Raw genomic sequence first — 16,220 nt, forward strand, 5'->3', positions numbered from 1 at the left:
TCAAGGTAAGCCTAGGTTTGATATTCATTTAGATTATTTTTTTGCCCGTTTCTGTTTATCAAAAACACAAAATGCAAATCTAGTACCTATTTTCAGTCAATCACGTGCTTTTAAAAAACTTACTAATATAATTTCAACAACAAACTCTGAATACAATAAAATCTAGAGTTTTGAAAACGAGATTTATAACTACTAACTCTGAGCTAGAAATCAGGTTTTCCTGCAATGTCGTTCATTGCAGATGTAGACTTTAACACATGTGCAGAAAGGTATAAAATCACAAAATACCTGTGAATTAGAAACCATTTTATCCCCAGATGTTTAATTGAAGGCATTCATTTTTTTTAAATAACAGGAATGCAATACCACCAGCAATAACCACCACCCTCTAACTACTCATTATAGGGTATTTCTCATGGACCATTACATTATCTGTTATGCCTCACTCAATTACTTATGTTTAACTCTGTTTTGAAAAGGTCTTATGGATTGAATTAAACCCTCTGAAATATGTATTGAAGTCCTCAGCCTATGTACCTGTAAAATTACGCAGTTTGAAAGTAAGGGTTTTATTTGTCATGTTAATAAGGTTATACTGATTAGGATGGGTTTAAATCTAATGAATTCTGAGAGTTGTGCATACAATTATATGTGTGTGTATTTGTCACACTGCCAATGAGTCAATTCTAATTCATAGTTGCTCCATAGAGTGTTTTTGAGGCTGTCAATCTTCCTGGCAACAGATAGCTTCATCATAATTCAACTTCACAGTTAGAAGTTGATCATTTATACAACAGTGCCACCATATGAAGAGGAGTAAAAATATATCACTACAAAATCAGAAAAAACTATATCAAACAAAAACATCAAAAGGTGAAGCTTTCCTCAACCTATCCTCTATCTATCTCAACCTAACCCATCTCTCAAACCATTTTCATTAAATAAAGAAGACCAAAAAAGAATTGAAGCATTTGAACTATGGTGCTGGCAAAGAATATCGAAAGTACCAGGGAGTGTCAAAAGAGCGTACAAGTCTGTCTTGGAAGAAGTACAGCCAGAAAGCTCCTTAGAAGCAAGGATGGTGAGAGTTTGTCTCATGTACTTCGGGCATTTTAGCAGGAGAGACCAGTCGCTGGAGACAGACATCATGCTTGGTAAAGTAGAAGGGCAGTAAAAAAGAGAAAGACCTTGCCCATGGTAGATTGACACAGTAGCTGCATTGATGGGCTCAGCCATAAAAATAATTGGGAGGGTGGCACAGGGCAGAGCCGCGTTTCCTTCTATGGTGCAAATGGTCCCTATAGGTGGGAGTGGGCTGGAGGGCATGTAACAACAGTAACAACACTTTTCCGCTGTTCTTTGACTTTAGAGATAAAAAGAAGTTTGAAGAGGCAAGATCAGGGCTGAAGTCTGAATGGAGTAAGGTCCCCAGTGGACTCCTTGTGGCATCTGGCTACCCTTTAAGAATGAGCAGTTGCAATGCCCTGTATGGAGGGAAAAAATTCTCAGTGCAATTCACCTAGTTTTTCTTTGTTTGTCCCCTCCAACCCAGGCCGTTTTCAATTTTCCTGAAATTTATTCATAACAAGCCTCTATGGTTGCCCTGTTTCCCAAGAGAAAATCGATCAAGATGATCCCTTTGGAAGCCCAGAAACAGTCAACCTAACCCCAACTGACCTCCCTTCCTTGATGGTCAGTGAGGTTGGTCTAACCTTCCTTAACACACTGGTTCCCCATAAAAATTGGTGTTTAATATAGTACAGCATTCCCATAAACATGTTACAAAATTCAATAATTGGGGAAGAGGTGCAATTGAGTTTTATTCACAGTTTGATATTGGCCTTGACCTCAAAATTATTATTTTTGGTGGCAAAAGGGAGCTTTTTTTAAGGCACCCTAATAAGATTACGACAAGCACATAAACATGACTGCCAAGACATGTTTACCCATTTGCTTAAAGTAAACTTGTGCATGTATGAACTGGAACCATGATAGTGATAGCTTCACACACACACATACACAAACACACACACTCTCACACAAACGTGAGCATAATCTTACTAATTCTCAGGTACACACTTGATTGGAAGCATTTTGTAAAGATGACTTTTCAGAAAAATGATTAGAATAAATAAACCAGGCTCTCATTTGCCATCTTGTCGATTCTGACTCCCAGTGGCCTCCCAGGTGTCAACATAATACTGCGCTCCACAGCATTTTCAATGACTGGTGTTTGCCAAAGCAAATTGTCAAGTCTTGCTTTGAAGACATCTCGATTGGACTCAAACTAACTCCACCTGCTTACAGGACCCCACTGTTGGGTTGCCATGGAAGAAAATATAAAAACAAGACCATGCAAGACAACAAAAATAGCACCTAGTCAGTGTGGAGAGAATTCTGACCCTTAGAGACCCAATACTTTGATCATTTCACAGTTCTTTTAACACTTAACCTCTTAACCCCTGTGCCATCAGGACTCCTTTTAGAAGCATAGAACCATTGCTATTGAATCAATGCCGATGCTTAGTGACCTTGTAGGACGAAGTTGAATTCCTCCCATTGGGTTTCCAAGGTTTCAAATGGTTGTCAACTGCGCTATTTTGCTTCCATGGAGGCTGTTGGGTCTAAACCACCAACATTTTGGTTAACTGAACCACTGAGCTTACAAGGCTCCTTGTAATGGAGTCAAGTGTTTTCTAAACGCATATTATTTAAGGGGGGACCTCCAAAAATGGAGCTTCTCCCTCCCCCCACCCCAAAGCTATGGATTTAATTTTTAAAAATAACTTTCTCGCTTTCACAGTACTCTCCATTGAACTTAATTCATTTGTCAAATCTGCAATTCCATTCTTGGAAACATTTTTCAAACACATCGGTTTGGTTGGCTCACAGCATTTCTCTCCCTCGTTTGTTTCCTATCTCTTCTATGCAGTCAACTTGATGTCCTTTTATGTCCCTCTTCATTTGCAGAAACAAAAGGAAGTCACATGGAGCAAGGTCAGGTGAGTCAGGTACATAGGGAAAGAGAGGCATGCTGTTTTTTGGCCAAACATTGGTGCACTGAGATGGTTGTGTGAGCAGGTGCATTGTCGTGGTGGCAAAACCAGTTCCCCATCTGCCACAAATCAGGCCTTTAAAAAAATCATTTTATTAGGAACTTCTACAGGTATCTAATAATCCAAAATTCAGTTAGATCAACTATTGTACAACTGCTGCCACCATCATTTTCAAAACATTTTCTTTCTTCTTGAACTCTTTGATATCAGCTCCCCTTTATCCACTCCCCCACCTTACAACACTAATGAACCCTTATTATATTATTAGTTTTATAATTGCCATATCTTATACTATCTGATGTGTCCGTTCACCTACCATTCTGTTATTACTCCCCTAGAGTGGGGTTATACAGTCATCGTTGCTTTCATTTCCCCCTAACCCCCTCTCTTCCCATACCCTTAGGGATTCATTACACCCGTTATTTTCTGATGGGTGTATTCATCTTAGATTTCGTGCATCTATTCATCTTAATTATGCAAATGAACATATGCAGATCTAACAAGATAAGTGAGGTAAAACTAAGGCCATACTAGTGAGGGGAGGAAATATTCAAGAACTAGAGGATAGTTCTGTTTCATCAGTGCTATTCTGCACCCTGGATATATCATCCCCTCTGTGAAGGACTGTCCAATTATCTTGCTGTTGGGTTTTAGGTCTCCAATTGGTCTACAATCCCTCATGAAATTGACATGAAACCAGGCCCTTTTTTATTGTTGCACACTGTTACCCAATCTTTTCAGAACCTCTAAATAGAAAGCTTGATTAACAGTCTGACCTGGTAGAATGAACTCCAAATGCACTATCCCCCTCACATCAAAAAACAACAAATGAACAAACAAAAAATAAAAATAAACATTATCTTGATGTCTGCTTTCACTTGATAAGCTTGTGGGGGGTGAGGTCATGATGGCGTCTTCCCCTGTCTTGATTGACGTAATGACCCTGGGAAGAAGTCTGGGTTGCTTCAGCGCTGTTCTTTCAAAGCGCGGCATGTTTCTACTCAGCGCTCTTTTTCCGGGTCAATCGGGACTCGAGGTATAAACTTCGCAGTGACCCTTCTCATTCCCAAATCTGTCTTTAAAATTGGATAAACCCTGCTTCAAGATAGTCCAGATAACTTCCCCATCTATCCAATGGTTTATCATCAGTCTTTGAGCAAAAGTGCAAGAATTTTGTTGACATTTTCGTCCACTCAGGAAATTGATGGCTATTCAGATGACGTTTGTCATCACTCGACATTTCACCTTTTTGAAATGCGAAAACCACTTGTACACTTAAGTTTTTCCCATCGTACCATCCTTTGCAAGCTGTGTTCAAGTTCACAACAGTTTCTGTGGCACTTTTCCTGAGCAAGAAATAAAATTTCACAGCCATAGGCTGTTCTCTTAACTTGACCATCATAGAAAACAAGGTTAGCGTGAACCTGCTTTCATGAAAAATTCACTGTGACCAGAGAGAAACTTCCAGGTGATGCCACTGTGTGTACTAATGTGTACTAACTCAGAGCGAGTTGCTGATGCTTGCTTAGCCTGGCAGTGGGGGGTGGGGGGGAGGGGGATGTGTACTAAGAAAGTTCTACTCAGTGTAGCTTTTTTTCCCATTGTTTGTTTTTTGATAGGGGGTAGGTATCCCCTTGTATGCTTAGATTTTTGAATAGTGGATATGAAGAAAACAAGCTAGGAAAGACCATATGAAACCTGAAATCCACATAGCTGTAGAGAGAGTTTGCACCTACTGTTAAAAATGAGAACTTTAGTATGATTTCTATGGGATCAGGCAAAAGACACTACGGTGTAACATGAGAATAGACAGCAATACAGAGGTCAGACATAGCAGTTAATAAGAGAATGGGAAACAGAAATTGAGAACTCATTTTCTGACCATTCCACTAATGCGTTCATGCTAGGAAGGCTTATTGTAGGCACCACGTATCCTTAAAACATTCATAATGTGCAACATGCCCTGGGTTTTAACTAGTAAACTGACATTTACAAAGGATGCTACTGATCCCAAGGTTTTATTTTCATTAAAATAATCTAATCTGTGACTGTTATTTAACTGAAAAATTTACCAGGGACCAAATTTTACAGTCATCTCTTTAGGACCTATATTGAAAATATTGTATAAACAAATGCAAAACTGTCAACAGATTAATGGATATGATTTTTTTGTTGTTGGTTTGAAAGTTCTTTATAAATTATCTGCCAGGACAAATGATCAACTAAACTTTTATAATGCTTATTAAAATAAACATAGAATTTTTATTAGTCACAAAACAATGACTGTCTTGTATTTATTTTTAAGAACCCTATACTTTAGATTTACTCATGTAAATATGATAAATAGTTGTATCAATAATAATTTACTTGATAGATATTTTATTAGTTACAGTAATATATTTGTTTTCTTTTTAAAATCTAAAAACTACTTCGTAGAGCTATAGGGCTTTATCTCACACTAAAAACGAGGGCGTAGAACACACACATGAGCAATGACCAGCCCTCTGGTTCCAGTCTCCAAGTAGTCTGTGACAGCATATTGTTTTTCTCTAAGGAAAAAAGTTAATTACAGAAAGAATAATATTTTCATCCCATCACAATAATTCAAGCAGAACAAGTGCTATCACATTCTAATCTTCATTTCGGAGTGAGAAGGAACTGTCCATAGCAAGAGTCATCTTCTGCTCATGGCAGTAGAACTGCTTGGGAGGCAGCTGGTGTGAGTGAACAGCCGCGTTGTAAATGTATTCGGCCCTGAAATAGCCTCTGATACTGCTCAACCAACTTGGCATGTGTCTTGCAGCTCAGCCTGTTCTCTGGAAACCACTGAGGGTGCAATCCTGCTGCCCTTGCATTTCTTTTATGCTCACATAACTCCCATTAACATTGCTCAAAGTTCAGGGTACCAGGAACTAAGCACATTACCGGCAATTTTTCTCTGCTTCCTCAATTCTCCATGGCTTTGCAGTCATAGACATTTAGCAGCACTTTCTCAATAAGAAGGGGGTGTCTTGCACAGAAACAAGAAGCTGCAGGGAAGCCCTGCTTCCTGCCAGGAGTCTCTGTCTGCGGGACCACGTGACACAGGCTCTGCGGGCACCAGCTGCTTGGCACCCCCTCCGGGCTCAGGGCTGTGGAAGGAGAACTCCCATTGGCCGTGTGCACACCTGATTGGCTGCATGACAGCAATGCCTTCCAGCCTAGCACCTTCTGGTCCAGCATTTACAGACGCAATTAGCAGAGTCAGAAGGAAGCAACTTCCAAGCTGTCAAAATATGCCAGTTCCCTCTTTGTCTGCTCTGGTCTTCATCACCGGCGAGCCATTCAGATGCAATGAGAGTCCTATGGAAATGGACGCCAAAGGCTCCTGTCTCTCCTAAGAGACTCCACAATCCCTTATTCTGCAGATCTCATTTTATACAATGATTCTCATCCAAGAGTGGTTCTCATCACTCTCAATTGTGATATGTGTACTTTTTCGTACAATTTGTAAACGTCATCTGTACGCTTGTGCAAAAACAAAAGTTGCATGAACAGCAGATAGCACTGCAAACTGCTGCTTGTAGGTGAGCCGTCCGACATCGTTTTTGTGTCTTCTCAACTGGTACTTTACCTTCATATTATTTTCCCTGGGAAGTGACGGACATTTTTCTTAGGAAAAAGCAGTCTTATATTAAATCCTTCGAGTGTTGATATTTCAAAGGGGGTCAAAATGTGTCACCCCTCATAGAAAACAAATGGACCCTGAAAGCCAACCATTACAGCTTAAATACATGTCAGATCCATGTACGGCTTTTGAGACTTGAACTGACACCGGAACCCAACGTATTGATTGTTTCCTCATTTGCTGGACGGATTTTATAGCATGCAGATGTCAAATTCCTTCTGGCTAAAAAAATAAGGTTGATTTCAAAGCAGAAGCTGTTGAAGTTCTTTTCAAACCACTTTGATACTCCTAAATTAAGAGATGAGCAAGACGCTGCAGAACAAGAGACAAATAACAAAAGCGCAGGTGCGTTTTTCATCCAATCTTGGGAAAAATAGACATCTTTCTTCCACAAAACCTTCTTTGTCTTGCTTTATTTATTTATTTATTTTGAACCGTGCAACATATGCTATGGCTAATCATCTATAACCCACTGAGAGAATAAAGGCTGTCACAATAATTAATGGTTTAACTCACTCTGAGTATTTTCAACACTAATAAGCAAAATAGGACTTCTGTTTTAGTGTGAACGAGAACATATGTTGCTTATTGCACTTTGCCTTGAGAAAACTTTGTTCAAAGGTACCTGTACATTCTTCTTAGGGTTTTTTCTTGAAGAAGCTCTGGCACAATCACAGGCTAGGAGAGCAGACTCAACATCACAGGGCACCTTGGGCTGACTTCCAGAAGACCCCAAGCATGGCATTTTCCGCCTCCAGACAATCAGACCCAGTTGCAGTGGTAATAGTCCTAGGGTAAGATAATTGAGGACTTTTCACAGGTGCACAGTGCTCTGATCACACAAATAAATAAGCAAGGAAATATATTAACCCCCAAACAACCATCAAAACAATGTTTACCTTGTTTCTAGATTTGTATCAGTAATCTTCGGGAAGAGAACAAGCACATGGTACATAAAGTACAGCAAATAAATTATTATTTAGAAGAAGAATGGTGATTCAAATCTGTCTTCTGGTCACAGGCATCATGTGCAGGATGATCCAGTGACTGTCTCAGACATATATGTTTACATTTCTGCCCAATGTAAAAATGAGAATCCATTTTGCTTTTCTATCCTGTTTGTTTGATTGATTTCATTTTGACTCTTTTCTATACTCCTTAAATTGGTACCTTAGAATTTTAAATTATTCAGTCAGTAAATTTCAGGAGCTCATTCATTACTACAATTGAAAAGGCACGTGTAAAAATCTTTCAGTCTTTAAGGTCATTTTTAAGAAATTGATTCCTGTATGAGAAAAATAAAAGTATTCAGCTAAGAACATCTTGCTCTTTATTCAGAGTTTAAGGCATAACATTAAGGGTTTACAGTAGTATAAACTTGGAAATTTAAAGCAGCCTCATGTGTTTACGTACACATTTTCAGTTAAAAATATGTAATTTCAGTATTTACATCCTGATAGTCTACAACATGGACTCTTTAGACAACTAGCCCATACATAATATTTAGAATATTTTCCAAAACTCAAATCAGAGTTAAATAGCTATATTTATACATAGAGATCACTTGATTTTTCCCACCTGTGCTTAACAGACATTAACATGTTCAAGTGCTGTCTATGAGAGAACAACTTCAATAGCGATTTACCTTTTACCTATGCAAACACATGGAGAACCTATTTCTTTGAGAACAATTATAGAGCTACAGCTTCTAACACACTAATATTTTGCCAGGTTATTGTAGAATATATTGATTATTTTCATTAATATCATCAAACAAACAAAATTAACAAAGAGACCATAAAGGATAAAGAATGATTGCATATGTGTGGACATCAAGATTTGATTTTTGACAATATAATATAGACTTATGTAAACAGTATCATGACTGTTCCAGATTTTCATTTCATGCATATATTTTATCTTTCTCAAATGTTGCCTCAGAGGAATGTGTTGCTGTCCCTGCTTAGAGAAGAGGTCATTGGGACTCAAACATGTATAATGACTTGTTCAAGGCAATATATCTAAATTGTATTGGCGGAACTTGTTATCTATGTTGAGTCCTTCTAAATCCTGAAATTTTAAAAATTCACTTGCGCAGTCTACTATTGTAAGCGATTTTTTACATTTTATTTTCATCAAAGAAGCAATATTGTAACACATTTGAAACGTTTCAACAGTTAATTCAGGAGATAGGACTCTTACCACTGCAACTGGGTCTGATGAGTACAAAAGGTATTTTGGCAATGGTGTAGATTGCTGATTTGTAATAAAAAAATGAAACAGGATCATAGGAAAGAGATGTTAATTAAAAAACAAACAAAAAGAGCAAAGAATGAAAAGGTAAAAATTATTCCTACCTTAAAAACTAGGTAATTGACAAACATTCTTTACTATATGAATATTTGCTTAGAACAAAGCAAGGTGCAATACATTTTACTTAACTTCAATGATGTTATTAACTAAAAATAAAATGAAAAAGAAGACCAAAAAAATCAAAAGACAAGTTATAGTTAAAAAAAAAGAGTCAATGTCTAAGGAAGAGAGTATTGCCCAATCAAAGAAAGGGCAATTGGGCTCTTTTGTAATGAATGCAACCTTTAATGTTTAAAAAAGTATTCATTTAGAACGATCACACATGGAAAGAGATAAAACTATGTACATTTCACATCCACAAAGGTGTTGATGAATAAACACAAGGTTAGCAAATTCTAATTTTTAACCACTGTGCTGTTTTTTCTTTTAAACACTGGTTGCAGAATCTGGCTGCACACATCCCTCTGTTACCAACATGCTCTGCTTCATTGTTGCAATACGTGTAACACATTGTTTAATTCTTATGGTAGCATCAAGAGAATGTGGGAAAAGCTTGGGTTTTTGTTTGTTTCCCTTTTGTTTTTGCCTTTTTTACTTTTAACACACTGGGAGCTACCACATATGGATAGTCTGAGGGCCGTAGCGCATCTGAAACAGAGTCAATTTCCGGATCAAGAAAAACCAAAAGCATTTATTAGCAGAAAGTCAATGAAAAAATAAAACTGGGCTTTCATTTAATAAGAATATCTCCCAAGGTAACTGATAATGCATGACCTGACAAAACCAATTTGGTAGTAAAATTATTTTCTGACTTTGTCTGGTTGCATTGAAAAAATATTGAAAAGCTCATCACTTTGTGTTTTGACCATAATAAAAACAACTTACAAGAGTGTGGTGGTACTTATTTCTGTGGAACATAAAAGCATTATAAAATTTTATTAAAATAACCAGATCATTTATCAAAGTGTGACTTGCCACACAACAAAAGGCATTTTCATTTGTAGAAAATAAACCCCATATATTTTCAACTCAATCATTACATTACACCTCTACTGTGTCTTATGAGTGATGCTGAAAGATGCTTCTCTTCATCTTGATGTAGTTAGATGGCAAATGTTTGTTCTTCTGCCATGATGTTTCAGCAGTACTTTTGCATTATTAAAGAGAGATTTGGAAATCCCTAGACAATGAATGCAAAGCACATCTTTAACATCAGACAGCCATGTAAAAGACTAAACATTCCCCAAGCTTTTATAAAATCTGATGAAAGGATTAGCTCTGTCAGTGTGCATCGTTCTACCTTTTTTCCTCTCCAGAAATGAAGAGAATAGATGAGTGTGGAAGAAAATAGGTTTAAAAGAGGAAAATGAAAACCCATGAATGGAAACGGCTGGTATCACTTGCCCTGTACTTAAATTAATATGCAGTTTTGAGGAGTACAACATTTTCAGTCACCACTCCTGCTATTTTTAAGGAAACAAATGTCCTTTGAACTTGACCCCATGAGACTAGTGAACATCTACCTGCAATCTTATAAAAATCTCTACAAATTTTGATGAAAATCTGTTAAAAATGAATGTTTATAACAAGGTTACATTAAAGGCAGTAGGTCATAATTGAATGCACTTAAAGAAAATGTTAGATAATCTAAAATTAATATATTTTCCTAAAAACCTCTGACATTTTGAAATTATGTAAGCCCAGAAAATATAAAAACACTGTATTTCTCAAGTTTGTTCTAATCATAACTACTTTTCTTCAATATGTAGCTAAGAAAGTTTACTAAGAGAAATATGTAATATTTACAATGCCATTGTTTCATCAGAAGTTTCTGGGAAGAAATTTTGGCAAATTTTCAGCCTAAGATAAAAATAAAATAAAATTATTAATCTATTTTTGTGTATATATTTATTACAGAAATGTGAAGAGGTTTTTTTTCCTATGATAGCTACTAGAAAAATTTTCCAGACACAATGAGGGGCTCACATTGTGTTCATTTAAATGTTCCTTGAACTTGGGGAGCAAACAAGTTGTCCCAGAGGGAAAGACCAGGATTGCAGGGTGCATAATGTAAGGTTTGCTAACTAGCTGGGTAGAACAGGCCAGTGCTCCCTAAGAATAAGTGGGGGCACACTGTCTTGGCCTTCTTCTCACTGATGCAGTTTTAAATGCTCTTAAAACTTCTTCATGATAGGATCCCTTCAGAATCATCCCATGTCCTTTGAGAAAAATCTTTCATGATTGCCCCGTTGACGTTTCAAAACTAAATTGCCATAACCTTCTGAAATGACCCCCTTAAAAAAAAGTAATTGGCCTTGGAAATTACTGTTCTGATTCAATACTTTTTAAGACTACCTGACAAGATGGAAAGAAATTATCTGCAGACATTCACTGATCTTGCATACGTGTTTAAATACATTTTGTTTAGGATGACTGTGTATTCTGGAACTGAAAACACAGTAGCAATACCATTTGACTCAGCCTTTTATAAACATATATACATATTTAATGATTATTATTATTCTGTCTCACTGGGTTTCAATCTGGATATTTATCCCAATAGGGCTTCATGTATAATATTCCTCCACTATTTCAAATCTAAATAGTTCATCTATTCAATTTCTAATTATTGTGGTTATACACGGGGGCTTTGAAAAGTTTATGTTGTCTTAGGTGCAATCGCGTGGGTTCTGACCCATAGTGACATTATGTGCAACAAAACAAAATATTGTCTGTCCTGGGCCTCTTTGACAATTGTTACTCTGATTGAACGTGTTGTTGCCAATATGTTCCATGCTGTCAGTCCCTCCTGTCTAGGGTTTTCCTCTGTTCTGCTGTTTTTGTGCTTACAAAGCGTGAAGTCCTTCTTCAGGCACTGGGCTTTCCTGATCACGTTATCAAGAAGTTCATGGGAAACTGGCATTAGAAGATAAGGGAATTTTTCCACATGCTTTTGAAGTCGAAGAGCCCAAGGGGGTGTGGTGTATGACACTTTGGGCTGCTAAACACAAGGGCAGCTGTTCAAATCCAGTCTGTCCACAGGACAAACCTTGTAAAGGTTTATGGCCATGGAAACAGAAAGAGGTAGTTCTACCCTATCCTATAGGGTTGCTATGGGTCAGAATCTTCTCAATCACAGTGAATTTAGTTTTGATTTGTTTTATCAAGTCCCTTGCTATGTTTGAGTTATATAAGTCTCATTTTAATAATTCTACTATATATTAATATTTTGTTTTGCTTTTATTTTTTTTGTGATGAACAATCTGGAGGAGAAAACAATGGGACTGAAAGTTCTGGGGGGACATGGGAGAGGGGAAGGTCGGGGGAAGGGAAGAGGTGTTAACAAACCCAGGGACAAGGGAACAACAAGCGATCCAAATTGGTGGGGAGGTGGGTGTGGGAGACCTGGTAGGGCATGATCAAGGGGAATGTAACAAACAGGAAGTGCTGAAATCCTGGTGGGGACTGAGCATGATAGTGGGAGAGGAGGAGAATCAAGGGAAATAGAGGAAAGAGCTGCATTTATAGAGGTCTAGATAAAGACATGTACATATGCAAATATATTTATCTGAGGATGGGGAAATAGATCTATGAGCCTATATTTATAGGTTTAGTATTAAGGTAGCAGAAGGACATTGGGCCTTCACTCAAGTACTCCCTCAACACAAGAATACTTTCTTCTATTAAATTGGCATTCTATGATGCTCACCTTCCCGACACAACCACTGAAGACAAAGCAGGTGAATAAGCAAATGTGGTGAAGAAAGCTGATGGTGCCCGGCTATCAAAAGATATAGTGTCTGGGGTCTTGTTTTGCTTTTTATATTACTCACCATATTTTACATATGTTTCAATTAGCAAAAATACATTTATTTTTTCTGTTTCTACTGTATATTGGTGCTACTGATATTTTATGGTAATGTTCTTCTTCCATGCATACTATGCTCTTGTTTTGTTTCATATTAGTGCATACATTTATGTGGTGGACATATCTTAATAACACATATCAGGATCTAGCCTTTCCGAGAGAAATTATGTTCTGTTTTGTTTTCTGACAGGTGCAGGATTGGAGGAAAGCTTATTGACCTCCCGTGGTGTGCAACAGAAATGACATAACCCTGCTTGCGGAAAACTACAAGGCTATGAAGCCAGGCAGCAGCAAACTAAGGACTGGAGCTTTGAGTATTGAAACTCGGTGCAAAGAAAATCCAAATCCTCCCACCAGTGCACAGCATCGTGACAAGCCGAAAAAATAATGAATTTGCCATAAATGACTTTTTGCGGGGATCTACAATCAATGCTCATGGAAGAAACAGTTGAGAAATAATTAAATGAACTCTTGCGTTGGACACATCTGCTGTGTCACACAAGGGCAAAGAGATCATCAGAAGCACCAAGAGGTGCCCCACCCAAGAGAGAATATTTTCAATGGCTTCCTATACCACATGCGTGTGAAAATTGGACAATGAATACGGAAGCCAGCACAGGAATGAATGAATCTAAATTATTGTGTAGGCAAAGAATATTAAGAATACAGTGGACTTCCAGAAGAATGAACAAGTCTATATTGCAAGACATACAGCCAGAAAGTTTCCTGGACATTTTCCTCACATCACTGTTTACGTCTCTGTCTAATGTGCTCTTCTCATGAGGCACCATTCTGGAGTGATCACGTTCACTGCTCAAACTGCTCTACTCTGACCTAATACAATGAAAGTTTCCACACAGGGTTTTATTTATCGGTACTGATTTGAATGCTTCCACACTTCTCATTTCAGAACACATTATAGACTTCTACTGTATTTCAACAACCACAAAATTCTACCCCATTTATTTTTCTCACCAATGTAGATATTTAATTCACTTAAATGTAAGTGCAATCTTATGAGATGGGTTACATTTTTATGTCTCTTTCATAAATGTGGTTTTCCAAGCAAAGGAAAGTGAAATTATTTGCTCAAGATGAGCAGTAAGGATTAGAACCATAATTCAACCCCAGAGTCCGTGTCCTTCACTCGTATGAAACTCGACTTCCCATGAAGGCTCGTACCCCTCTTCCGTAGCTCATGACGTGGAGAGAACCCATTCAAACATGCACTCTTTCCTAGAGCAAATATATGTTAAGATAAGATCATCAGGGGCGGAACACAAAAACAGTTGTCTCCGATCACAAACTATCATCTGAAAGATTTACTACATGCTAAATCAAGGAGTTCCTGACTGATCTCTCAAGTCCATTCCAACTCATAAATATATGTTATTCCAAATGTAACTGTTAAGAGGGAAATAAGTATTTGGCGTGTGGATTTTCGGGCTCGTAGTCAATCATGCATTATATGTAGAGAACGCTTATTAGAAAACTGATATATGACAGAAAACCTGACGCGTCCTTGGCAAGGATTTCTGCTTCAGTCATTAAAGCAAACCTATAGTTTGGACTCTTATCATTCCTGTTAAGGCAGGTGGGAAACCTGAGAGTTAAAAATCAATTTAAGCGGTGCACTATGATTAAAATGCAGTTTCAAGATTCCAAAGGAAAAAAAAGTGAATATTGTCTTATACCTCTACCTGTCTTTACATTGGGGTTCGAATAAGCCGTTTCCTTCCTTCTAATTCATTGTCAAGCTAACAGATACATGAAAATACCATGGCTTGGATAAGGTATACCTTAGTCCATAAAGTGTCATTTTGACTCTTAAACATTTTAAAAGTCTTCTGCTGCTCACTTTTTGATGCTATATGAACTTTGATGTATCAACTGCTATTTCCATGAGTTTTTATTGTGAATCCAAGTAAAATTAAAAACCCCTTGGTAACATCTATCTTTTTCCCATTTCCCATTTGTCCAGTTATGAGTAATTTTGCTTTCTTTACACTAAGTTACAATACATACTGAAGGCCATATCATTTTATTTTTATCAGTAAATGCTTAAAGTACCTCTGCTTTCAGCCAGCAAGACTGTACATCGGGTTTTTTTATTTAAAGATAATTGTTGGGGGGGTTCTTATAACTCTTATTTCAATCCATACATCAATTGTATCAGACATATTTGTACAAATATTGGCACCATTCTTTTCTAGACATTTACTTTCTATTGAGTCCTTGGTATCAGCTCCATTTTCCCCTCCCCCACCCCTTGTGACCCTTTGACATATTATACATTATTATTATTTTCCTATCTCACACTGACCACTGTCTCCCTTCCCCCATGGTTTCTGTTGCTCTTCCCCCTGGAGGTGGTGTGTGGTTATGGTCAATCATTGAGATCAGTTTCCCCTTTCCCCTCCCTCCTCTCCCCACCTTCCCCCTACCCTTCTGGTATTGCTATTCCCATTCCTGTTCCTGGATTCTTATCTTTTATCTATACCTGTGTACAAGCTCCAGTCTACCCTGCAGTGAGAGGCAGCACTGGGGTCATGATAGTGGGGGGTGAGGAAGCCTCAAGGAACCAGAAGAATATAGTTTGTTTCATCAGTGCTATATTCCACCCTGGTTGAATCATCCCTTCCCTGTGACCCCTCTGTGAGGGGATGTCCCATTGTCTACAGATGGGCTTTGGATATCTTCTCTGAACCACCCCCGCCCCTCCCGCCTCATTCTTAGTGATATGTTTTTGTTGGTTTGTTTGTTTGTTACAGGTCTTCTGATGCCTGTTACCTGGTCCCAATGATACCTCCTGTGTATATCAGTTTTTAATGAGCCTTTCCTTATCATAATGCCACATTCTTCTTCATATACTCCAGCTTCTCAAATTATTTGCTCAGAAAATAGATTAATTAATTAATAATAAATAAGTATGGTATAAAGATACAACTCTGAAGTGCACCTTTCCTGATTTTAAATCATTTTGAATATTTACTTGTTCTTTTCAAACAACTATTTTTTGGTCTATGTAAAGGTGTTTTCTGAAATTTTCATTTCCACAGAATTATCTTTAATTTGGTGTGATATACACAGTGAAATGCCTTTGCATAATCAATAACACACAAATAAATATGTCTCTGCTGTTCTTTGCTTTCATCCAAGATCTGTCTGAAGTCAATGATGGTATTTCTGCTTCCACATCCTCTGATTACTCTGTCTTGACTTTCTGGTGTCTGGTGTACTGCTCGGTCTTGTCCCATCTTCACAATTGCTGTTTGCGGCCAGTAGTGCAGCCACTGGGTCAATCCATCTTCTTGAG

Source organism: Echinops telfairi, unplaced genomic scaffold, assembly GCF_000313985.2.
Source record: "Echinops telfairi isolate 266 unplaced genomic scaffold, ASM31398v2 ScPeMD7_25;HRSCAF=90, whole genome shotgun sequence".
Taxonomy (NCBI): Eukaryota; Metazoa; Chordata; class Mammalia; order Afrosoricida; family Tenrecidae; genus Echinops; species Echinops telfairi.